Below are 12,553 nucleotides of genomic sequence, written 5' to 3'. Positions count from 1 at the left end.
CAGGTTGCAATTTAAGAACTAGTAACAGATGCTAGAAACTTTGGGATTCCATTCAAACTCAGTAATTCTCATTCTCTGAACCATATGTATGTGTGTGTGTGTATGCGTGTGTAAGTGTTAATAGTTTAGTTCATGTATCTTAGAGTAGTTCAGTAAATTCTTGTTTCATTGGAAAGAACATTGTCTTGTTTTTTCTGTTCACAAAGTTACTGCCTGTGCCAAGATTTTGATACCTAGCCCATAACAACCTAATACTGCGTTTATATTATAATCCGATGGCCACGGAAATAATATAAACATCCAGAATTAGTAAGATATACTAAGTGAAACTTTTCACTGGACTAACAGTTAATAAAGTGTAAACTATTAATTCTGAATCAATTAATTAAGTCGATTCCAGATCATTTGGATTAGATTCCCAACTGAATCATTTAAATTTGATCTAATTACCCTAATTGTACTACAACATACTGTAGGCCGACACATACAGTAGGACTGCAGAACTCACCCTGAGCATGTATGTCAAGCTCTGTGTCTGAGCGAGAGAGTATATAATTCAGCTTATGAATGGCATTTTGTATTGCAAGTGTCTGTTGCACACATAGTTAATAGAGTAACTAGTTACATGTAAAGGAATTACATAATTTAATTGCAAAATAATTATAACTAATCTGTTACAGTTACTGAGAAACAATGTAGTTAAAGTTACTTATAAAAATGACAAAGGGGCTTACATCTGAATATTTTCACACAGATTTGATTAATTTCTTTCCCAAATCTCATTGACTGCTCTAAAATATGAGACACAAATGTTTCAGAAGTTTAGGACACAAAACAGGACACTGTCACATCCCTGGACTTTGAGTTGGTTTCTCCCATCTATCCCCCCCCCCGCTGTTTCGTGTTACTTGGTTACTTGGCGAATAGCGTGCCATCGCTGAGAGGAGCGACAGAGCAGCTGATCATCACGGAGCCAGAGTTGCACGAGCCGTCAGATCAGGTGCGTGAGCCGGCCACAGTGACCGCAACGATGGAGGGGTCAGTGGAAAATGAGAGTGCTGAGGACAGCATTACCCACTGCACCACCGCTGAGGGTGAGCTGAATTGGGTTTTGGGACATTTTACAAAGAACGATATACCTGATAATAATTCTGAGGATGTTAATACTGGACTAATACTGGATACTTTCCGAACTATCTACCTGCTCTGATTTCCCACCCACCCTCCCTTAGTTACCTCAGTCTAAGAACCATAATGTTCCAGCCATGCCACCACTGCTGCCTGTCAGTCCCTCTGCTCACCCTCAGCCCACCATTTGTGCAGTGGGTTCGCCGCAGGTCTGCCAGTCACCATCGGCGTCATGGCTGGAGGATCCCTCATCTCTGCCTTCAGCCTCTGAGTCCTGGACTCCACCTCGGCCCTCCGACCCTGCGGCTCCACCCCGTCTCTCAGCTCCCTCGTCTCTACCGTCGCCCGTCGGTCCACCAGCTCCACCGGGCTCCATCGTCCTTTCGGCTCCACCCCGGTCTGTCGTCATCCCACCTTCGCCTCAGGATTCTACTCCTCTGGCTGCGCCTCGTCGCTCCATCCCACCGGCTCCGTGGAACTCTTCCATCCCTCTGGCACAGCCTCAGTCCTCTGTCGCTCCGGCTCCGCCGCGGACCTCCGGATCCTCGGTATCACCTCCGTCTCCGCCTCGGGCTCTACCACCACCTGCTCCGCCTCCATCGGTCGGCCCCATGGAGTCGTCAGCATTTCCTCCACCATGGCTCCTCCCTCCATCGGCTCCACTGTGCGATTCCATCATGGCTGCGGTCTGGGTTTCACCTGGCTCCTCCTGCTCCAGCCCCTTCCGGTCAGCTCCTTGGCTTCTCCCTCCGTCATCATCTTCATGGATTACTCTGTCACCACCCTGTACTTCATCTTTTGCCCCCCTCCCGGGAGTCCGTCCTCCACCAAAACCCCCTCCTAAGACTTTGTACATCGTTTTCCTTGTTGGTCGGTGCGAGGACGTTAACGTTACCTCCCTGTGTTTCCTGGTTTCCTTGTGGATTATTAAAGATTGTTCGTTTTACTATGTCATTGTTCGTCTGTTCCTACCTGAAGCGTGACAGACACATGCTTATACAACAACTGATTTATTTCCAATTTGGGTTTAAGTATATGCTTTATTGTTTAAGATTAACTGTTTTTTTCCAAGGCATTGTTAGATGCTAGTGTTTCCAGTCATAGCTATGCAAGGATTTTAACATATTTTGAGTTAAAAAATTGTATAATAGCTATTAAACTATATCTTTAGATTTTACATTTGTATTTAACCTAACCTAGGTGCTGAAGTCTAATTTTGTGCTGGCCGTGCTTTAACATTAAATTATAATCTTAATCCAAGTGATGAAGGATTTTGAAAGTAGAAGGTAAGAAATAAACTTTAGAAAGTAATCAAATGTAATCAAAAAGTAATCAAATGTAAGTGCATTACTTTTAAAGCAATTGAAATAGTTACACTACTTATTACAGTTTAAATAGGGTAACTTGTAATCTGTAACCTATTACATTTTCAAAATAACCTTCCCAACAATGTTGATACATTTAATGTATTTTTGAAATATATATTTAAAAATTATTTGGATGAATTTGTCTGTCTTTTATCAGATTTACCAATTATCTAGTCCTTTCTTCAATTATCTTCTCCTTTCTATTTAAAGCTGTTGGAGGGCTAATAATTTATCTTATTTAATTTGGCTATATTCCCCAACATCAGCTCTCACTATCTTTGATCACAGGCAAGTGATTTCATCCAGGAATTGTAAAATGAAAAAAAAAAAAAAAAAAAAAAACCTACAGCATTTATTTTGTTAATTGTCAGTAAATACAAAGAGCAATGTCTGCTCCGTGACCACAAAATGACCACTGCCTCAACTTCACAAAACGCTTCCACTGCGAGAGAAAGCAGCACCCCCACGATTCCACCACTTGCCTGTTGATCAGTGTTGACAGTTCATAATTCTTTACATCTCAGTATATACAAGTCTTAAGTTGTAATACGCCCATTGTTGAATTAGGCTAACTGAAGTGTTTTAATGCAAAAAAAAAAAAAAAATTACACTGATGGCCGTTAGCTTTTTTTATTTGGCTGCATTATCCAAAGGCACATCACCTGGCAAACCATTAGAAGGCTTATTTAAAGGGAATGGTTGTGGTGGGGAGTTTGGACAAACTATGGCAGTGATACAGGGAATAGCTGTGCAAAATCAAAGACAGCGCTGTCTGCGGAGCCATAGTGTATATGTGTACTAAAACTTTAGTCTCTGCTGCAATTCCACAATAAAAATAAATAAATAAATACATACATACATACATACACACATACATGCATACATAAATGCATACAAACACCAGGGTCCGTATTTATTGAGCATCAAAGAATTACTCTCAAGAACACTGCTAAGAATTGACTTCAGTGTAAAAAAATTCTTGGCTCAAAACTACGCTGAAAAGTTAGTTATCAAGCATCTCAGTTGTAATTTAAGCGAACTGTAGGACTAAATCTTAAGTGTCAGCCTTAGAAATGATTCATGACACTTTGCCGTGCCACAAACAGGATTTTGGACCAATCACTGAATAGATTTCCTTAAGAATATTCTCAGATAAATTCACAGTGAATGGTTAGAATCCTTATAGGAGTTTACATTCAATACACGTTTGACAATAAAAAATTTTCAAAAGATATTATGGCAAAGAAACAAAGCGTCATCACAACCTTCAATTTAGGAGTGTGTCGACAGACAATAGTATTGTGTATTGAAGATAGAGATATTGCCTGTTGCTGATGCCTTTGACAATGGCAAGACAATTATCATTTTCATTATTATTATTATCCATCAAAAATATAGTTGCCTATCTTTACTGATGCTGAGTCGCTTCAGAAACTTTGCTGCTGTGCTGGTGAGTGTCCACAATCAGAGCTGTAAGATGTGCTGCAGACGTGTGCAGTGTAAATAAGGGGTGAGAGATTTATTCATCATACAGTGCAGACAGCTTCACTGATTATAACGGGAGTTTTTTAAAGAGCATAATATTCACACTTGACTGAAGTCAGTTATGATGTTCTTTGTTAATGTAAATGTCCTTTGCTCGTTTTAAATTACTGAGGAAACGTAACCATTTCAATAACTGCTCGTCATTTAAAAAACATTCCTCCTCTCCTGAAAGATTTGTGCACATCTCTGTCACCACAGCGCCATCACAAGCCCCTACTGGCAACTCCTAACCACTTGAGAGACGTCTCGAGCTGACTTGCTTTTATACTTAAGTTTGAAAGTAGGTGTAAATTTCATGAATTCTGAGCACTTAAGACTAAAATGTTATTTTGAGAAGCTTGATAAATACCAATCTGGGCAACACTGATCCAACACCTTGTTCTGGACCACATATCATGTGGAATAATAGCATTTGGGAAGTCCGGTCCTGTATGCCAGAATTGGGCCTCAAGTAAGCCTTAGCATTGCAACATGTAAGCCAAACAAATAAACAAATAAATAAATAAATAAATGTAATGTGGGCCACGTTGATTCTTATTCTAACCCTGGTCTTCCCCACATTCCTCATGCTGCCATGCTGAATGGTGGCATTTTGGCAGTGCTCCACAAGCAGGCCACTGCACAGCCACATTTTAGCTAATAATAAACCACATAAACCATAAATATACATTATCTGGGCCACAGTAAGCCTTCAGTGAGTTATGCATCAACAATACTCAACATATTGTGAAGGGAAATTTAAAATAGTCCTCCCTAAATGTTTAAATAAGCTGATCCAGAAATGTAACCTACTTGGTAAAATCATCCCGGCCCAAGCTTTGCACAAGCAGCAATTCAAATGTCTCTGACTTTAAAAACAGCTCTTTACAATTTTCAACCTAAATGCTTCTCACTCAAACTCTACCTACACAGTAAGTCTGTGAGAGCTATCATTATACAGGGCTCCAGAAAAAAAAAAAAAGAGTAAGATAAGAAAATATAAGAAAAAACTTAGGCGCCAAATATTTTTTTTTTAGGTGCCACAGAATAAACATGTTTTATTTTGATTTTATTATTATTATTATTTTTACATTTAAACCATTCAGTCATACTGTCATGTGTTTATGTTTAATCTGTTATTGACTTTATTAGCATTTTAGTCCATCTTGTAGATGATCTGGGAAATAAGGTTCACTTAAAGTGGAAACTAAACGTCTTTTCCAACTTGATATATACAATCAGAAAGAATTGTTTATTAGACAGAATCTGTATCATGAACCAGTGTAGTTTGTGTTCCTCCTGTAAATATAAATGTTTATCCCAGCCTATAAATGTCAGTTTTTCTTCATTAGCAACAAGCAATTTTATTGGAGGTGATGAATTTTATCTTTATCTTGCATTTCTGCATTTTTATCATGTAGACAACAGGTTAAGTAAAAATATTAGTATGCAATAGTGCATTAATATAGCTGAAGAGACCAAAGCGTGATTTCCATGTCACTTGTCTAGACACTGTTACAGTTGTAGCAGTGAGGCTCCTCCTCCTTAAAACGGATTGGCTGGTTGCTCATCATTGGTCCTATCAATGACAGTGAGGGAATATATAAATTTGTGGTCAAGGTAGTATGGCGTCACGAGTCACGCCCATTTGCTCCCTGCGTCACATTTAGTCACCATCAAGGTATGTTGGATGATGCTGGTGTAGCTGTTTATAGTTTACTGAAGCTCATGTTGGCGTATTTTCTTGTAGAACGACACTTTGACGGAAATCCTGTGGCTGGCATTTGGCTGAGGTTGCCCCTCTGCAGGTAAGGGAGTCAGTCGCGAGGTGTGTGGTGTAAGAAATTCCTTGTGTTGTAGCGGTGTTTTTTTGTTTTATTTTTGTGTTTACCTGATATCACGGATGCGTTTTGTCCCTCTACTGTGCCCATTGTTTCCCAGATAGACTGCGAGCTCTCAGCTTCCTGGCACATTTGTTGTTTGCTTGACTGATGGGAGTTCAGATCTTATTTCATACGGTATGTGGTTTTAAATTTATTAAGGAGAGATTCAGATTTTTATCCTTTAATTGGTAATCGCAGAGGGTTTGTTTGATCTGTCTAACTTGTAATATTATTATAGACAGATCCATGATGTCGCTGTTTACGATTAGCTTCCCTGTTGTTGAGCTACGTGGGAACGATCATCTGGAGACGCTGTTGCTTTGTTTTGGTTAAATTTGGTTTTCTTAATTCGTTTAATTTCTTTTGCCTTTGAAGTTGTGTGTGTGTGTGTGTATTTTTGGATGCATAAACATTATTCGTTTGTTCTTTATGTATTTGTGGAATGTGTGATTGTGTGTGTTTGGCGTGAGTTAGCTTCATTGCGCTCAGCTATCTGTTTGTTGTGTGGTGTTTGTCCATATTTACTGTATAAGTGTTACTGTATTGTGTTGATATATTAAGTGTTTCTAAGAGTTATGAGTCTAGTGATGTTTGTGCCTTCTGGCTAAGTTTTGTAGTTTCAGTAATAAGTTATTTATTGTTTTTTGTATTATTGTTTTGGATTCAAATATTTGTATGTTGTTTATTTGTGGGTCAATGGTATGGGTGGGATAACTTTTATTGTAACCCACCTGTTATTGTGAGTGACCGGATCTTCTCAAGTGTATAATCAGATTTTTGCTTGTTACAGGCCTGTATTCTGGCTCGTTATTTGTCAGTTTCGGACCAGGCTTTCTTTTTATTTGACCATCTAGAAGGGGAAGCACGGGAGGAGATCAGATACCATTCTGAGGTTGAACGAAGGGATCCAGATAAGATTTTTCTTGCATTATGTGAGGTATTTGGATGCTCTCAATCCCATGTGGCATTACAGGAAGCGTTTTTCTCCAGAAGGCAGTTAGAGGGGGAGAGTTTATTAGAGTTCTCCCTTGCTCTGATGGGCCTTATGGAGAAAGTTAAACAGCGGTTTTCTGGGACTGTGCCAAATGCCCCGGTGTTATTACGTGACCAGTTTGTTGAACATGTGGCCGATAATGCACTTCGGTGGGAGCTTAAACAATTAGTCCGCCAGCAACCAACTGCCAGGTTGTTAGAGGTGCACAGTGAGGCGATTAGGTGGGAGCAGTAGGGTAAGCCTGGGGGTGTGCGAGTTCATAGCCAGTCAGTCCTGTTATCGTATGGGATTCAGTATGGTGTTCAGGGAGGACAGCGTTCGGATGCAGGTGGGTCCTCACCCTCGGAGCTAAGTGAGTTAAGGTAGATGTTAAAAGCACAACAAAATCAGTTGAATCAGCTTACTCAAAGTTTTGCTCAGTTTCAGGGTATACGTTCGCAAGGTCGCTCTCCACGTTATGGGCCGGTGATTTGTAGGCGGTGCCATCAACCTGGCCAGGAAACGTTAGATGCGTTGACAGGGGACTGCTGGTTTTCCACTTTAGATTTGGCCCAGTGGGTACAACCAAGTTCCAGTCACTGAGGGGGATAAGGCCAAAACTGCATTCTGTAGTCCGTTTGGGTTATTTGAATGGAACAGAATGCCGTTTGGGCTTTGTAATGCCCCCAATACTTTCCAACGTTTAATGGAAAGATTGTTTGGAGACCTGCAACATCAGTCATTGCTTCTGTATCTTGATGACATTGTGGTATTTTCCTCCTCAGTGACTCAGCATCTGGAATGGTTGGAAGTAGTCTTGGGTCGATTGAAGCTTGAAGGACTCAAAGCAAAGCTGGAGAAGTGTGCGCTCTTTAAGCAGCAGGTTAAGTATTTGGGTCATGTGGTGTCCTCCCAGGGGGTCGCCACAGACCCAAGTAAAGTGGAGGTAGTGGCAAAATGGGGTCGTCCAGTTAATGTTACGGAGCTTCGTTTGTTTCTAGGATTCGCCAGTTACTATCGTCGCTTTGTGGAGGGGTTTGCCAAGTTGGCAGCCCCTCTACACAAGCTGGTTGCAGAGTTTGTTGGGGGCAGGCACAAGAAATCAGCAGGACCAAGATTTGCTAGTGCGTGGACAGAGCATTGTCAGAACAGTTTTGACACCTTAAAGGAGAAGCTCACAACTTTGCCTATTCTTGCGTACGCCTGATTTTTCATTGCCCTTCATCCTTGAAGTGAATGCGAGCCATCGTGGCTTGGGGGCAGTCCTCTCTCAGGAACAAGAGGGAAAGGTTCGCCCTATTGCTTTTGCCAGCCGTAGCTTGCGGCCCACTGAGCGCCATCCAGTAAATTACAGCTCAATGAAATTAGAATTTGGCGTTGAAGTGGGCGATTACGGAAAAATTCAGGTATTTGTTGGGGCATAGATGTGTTGTTTTTACTGATAATAACCCCCTGAGTCATTTGGAGTCAGCAAAGCTGGGCGCCACAGAACAGCGCTGGGCTACAGCCAAGCTTTAATTACAGGCCAGGTAAGGTTTTCCAAGCCATTCTGCAGCTGATTTGAGGGCGTTACAAAGAGTCTGACCCAGAAATTGGTAGGGTCTAGTGTTTTTGGTGGCGTAAGAGCTTTCCTAGTGGTGATGAGGGTGATGAGCGTCGATCATTGTCTAAGGGTAGCTTGACTGTGCTCCGTCAGTGGGACCATCTGGTAGAACGTGAGGGGGTTCTGTACCGTCGAATCTTTCGCCCTGATGGGAGAGAGGAAATTTTTCAAGTACTTTTGCTCTCTGTGTTAAGGGAAGAGATTTTGAGGTGGCTGCATCAGGAGCATGGACACCAGGGTGTTGAGCGTACAACGGAGTTGGTTCGTCAACGTTGCTATTGGCCTGGTATGACCGGAGAGGTAGCCCATTGGTGTAGGGAGTACGAATGTTGCCAGTCTGCTAAAGATGTTCAGCCGGTGGTTTCTAGTTTTATGGGGCATTTGCTGGCCTCTAGGCCAAATGAGATCTTGGCTGTTGATTTTACCGTGTTGGAGCCATCCAGTTCGGGTTTAGAGAACGTGCTAGTGATGACGGATGTCTTCACAAAGTACACCCTGGCGGTTCCCACACGGGATCAGAGGGCAGAAACAGTGGCTCAAGTGCTCGTGGTGGAATGGTTCTGTAAGTTTGGGGTCCCTGGTCGTATACATTCTGACCAGGGCCGCAACTTTGAATCTTCACTTATACAGCAGCTTTGTAGTCTGTATAAGGTGGAGAAGTCTCGAACCACACCTTACCATCCTGCAGGGAATGGCCAGTGCGAAAGGTTTAACAGGACCCTGCATAACCTTTTGCGCACGTTGCCCCCTTCAAGCAAGCGAGATTGGGCTTTATGTCTCCCACAGGTCTTGTTCAGTTATAATACGACCCCTCATCAATCTACAGGTGAGTCGCCGTATTATTTTATGTTTGGACAAGAGCCCCGCTTACTGGTTGATTTCCTGTTACGCAGAGTGGAGGATACTGCTGAGGTTGCCCCTCTGCAGGTAAGAGAGTCGGTCGCGAGGTGTGTGGTGTAAGAAATTCTGTGTGTTGTAGCGGTGTTTTTTTGTTTTATTTTTAGTTAGCGGTTTGAGTGAGACTGCTTCAGCACAGCGAGTGCGGGTGTTTACCTGATATCACGGACACGTTTTGTCCCTCTACTGAGCCCATTGTTTCCCAGATAGACTGCGAGCTCTCAGCTTCCCAGCTCATTTGTTGTTTGCTCGACTGATGGGAGTTCAGATCTTATTTCATACGGTATGTGGTTTTAAATTTATTAAGGAGAAATTCAGATTTTTATCCTTTAATTAGTAATCGCAGAGGGTTTGTTTGATCTGTCTAACTTGTAATATTATTATAGACAGATCCGTGATGTCGCTGTTTACGATTAGCTTCCCTGTTGTTGAGCTACGTGGGAACAATCATCTGGAGACTCTTGCTTTGTTTTGGTTAAATTTGGTTTTGTTAATTTGTTTAGTTTCTTTTGCCTTTGAAGTGTGTGTGTGTGTATTTTTGGATGCATAAACATTATTTGTTTGTTCTTTATGTATTTGTTGGAATGTGTGATTGTGTGTGTTTGGCGTGAGTTAGCTTCATTGCGCTCAGCTATCTGTTTGTTGTGTGGTGTTTGTCCAAACTTATTGTATAAGTGTTTTTTATTGTGTTGCTATATTAAGTGTTTCTAAGAGTTATGAGTCTAGTGATGTTTGTGCCTTTTGGCTAAGTTTTGTAGTTTCAGTAATAAGTTATTGTTTTTTGCATTATTGTTTTGGATTCAAATATTTGTATGTTGTTTATTTGTGGGTCAATTGTGTAGGTGGGATAACTTTTATTGTAACCCACCTGTTATTGTGAGTGACCGGATCTTCTCAAGTGTATAATCAGATTTTTGCTTGATACAGGAGCTGAGTGCCAAAGGCAGTGGCGGATTTCTGGTGTTGGTGCTTCTTTCACGAGTGCTGGCTGGAGTGGTTTTGTTTGTGTGAGTGTGTGTATGCGTGTGTCACAGGTTTAAGTGAGGGGTGTTTTGCTGTGGAGGCCGATTGCGCCTCACTGACTGTTCCACCACACCCTGGACTACATTCCCCTAGCCATTGCAGCTCTTCCAATGTCACTTGATGACCCAGGTCTTCCTGTCACACTTTGCATTATTGAATTGCCTTGCATTCGTATTGCTTCTTCCTTGTAATCCTGTGTCTAGTTTTGTAATTTTGCCTTGTTTTTTCTTGTTAATAAACGTTAATAAACTTTTGTATATCTGCTATTTTTCTTGCCAGTTTTATCGGATTAGCTTTGCCTAGCCCTTCACGGATAAAACAAAATTTAAATCATACGGATTCCTTGTCTCAGTCCATCCTCCTGTCTGCCGTTGTTTGACCCTGCCTGCCTGACCATGTCAATGTCCGTCCACAAAAGTTTGCATATGGATGATGCTCAAATGATCCCTCTGTTACAGTGTGATACGACGATGACTTAGTTTATTCACAAAAGAAAGAAGGTAATAAACAAGAAGTAATTAGTACACTGGTCTTATTCACAAAATGAACTTATAAGCATCAACTGAAACTTTACATCTGCTGGCGTCTTCCACAGTTCCATGAGCTCATTACGTCATTTACTAGGGACAAGATATTTAAACAATCTTTTGTGACAGTCTTTCGCCAGCTGATGTCACTATATTAACATTAATAATGTCTCATACAATAGCAAAATACCCCTCTTTATAGTTATTTATTCAAACTGACTGATGAGCTTATGGACACCGAATAGTTATTCTGAGGTAAATCTATTGTTATGTAACAATGTTTACACAGTAGTGTACATCTTTACACATTTTTCCACAGTTTGACACAGAACGAGTGATTACATGAGACATTTCAGTAAGTTCTCATAAAAGAGCCCAACTTTTGATGTTAATTCATATTCATTTCATACTATAGTGGTAAAGAGAAAGAAATAATGGGCTCACTTGTTGCTTGAACTGAGGCGGTAAAGCGATCGTGTCTGTCATGGTAAAGAGTGCCAAAATCGTATTTATTGTTTGATTTTGTTATGAATTTGCCATGATTTTAAAGCTGATACTTTGTTTATTAAAAAGTAACAAAGCACAAAGCTTATTGTGATTACTGGACGGCAAGTGCAACACAAATAGGTGAATATGAAGTTCATGCATTAACAGAACACAGCATATTACGGTGACGCATTGCTACCACACACATATTATATTTTCCACATATTAATAACGAGATTTGTCATTTTAATGACAGCTTTTCGTAATAACAAGATGTTCTGTGTTATCAAAATAAAAAAGATTATGTAAAAACATTATAATTATCTGGTAAAAACAACATAATTATCTTGTTAAAAAACCGACCCGAAAAGTGCAGTGTTCGCAGTCCTGACATAAAGGAGGATCTGCAGGAGTTATAATGAAAATGTATATTTAGAAATATTTTATGTTTATTAGGATTAATAGAAATATTTTAAGAGTACACAAAATAAAGCAGCTTTATTTTGTATATTTGCATATAGCTTTATGTGTTAGCCTATGCAACAGCCAAACAGCAGGAAGAAACGTTATTGTGACTAATTTGCAGAACAGTACATGAAATGAACTCTTATTCTGTGTGATGGGACAGTAAAGCCAGGCAGAGATGAAAAGTGGAGTCAAAAATCTACCTTAATTTTCATTTGTCCGTTTTTCAAACAGAATGAAATAATAATAATAATAATAATAATAATAATAATAATAATAGCCTAACAACAACAATAACAATAATAGGAAGAAGAAGAAGAAGAGGAGGAAGAAGAAGAAGAATAGGCCATAATAATAATAAACCGTTTTTAATTCTCTTTTTGTTTGTATTTGATTTTTTTGTTAAATCAAACTTAAGTCATTCAAATAAAGAAATATTCCAAGCCCAGTGTCGATTATTCAGAAATAACAGTTTTAATCTGATCATCTTAATGTGTGCAGTTTTTAGCATTATATTGTAGACAGATTAGAGATTAATCCTAATAAACATGCTGCTACAATAAAAATCTTTACATGAAAATACATTTAAAACAGTGTATTTCTATAATCCCTCCTGCAGATCCTGCTTTTTGTCAGGACTGTGTCGACAGCAGCGCGGACAATCGCTTAGCTCGCTC

Source organism: Labeo rohita, unplaced genomic scaffold (assembly GCF_022985175.1).
Source record: "Labeo rohita strain BAU-BD-2019 unplaced genomic scaffold, IGBB_LRoh.1.0 scaffold_528, whole genome shotgun sequence".
In the NCBI taxonomy this organism is placed as follows: domain Eukaryota; kingdom Metazoa; phylum Chordata; class Actinopteri; order Cypriniformes; family Cyprinidae; genus Labeo; species Labeo rohita.
The sequence above is the reverse complement of the archived record's forward strand: the minus strand, read 5'-3'. Positions refer to the sequence as shown.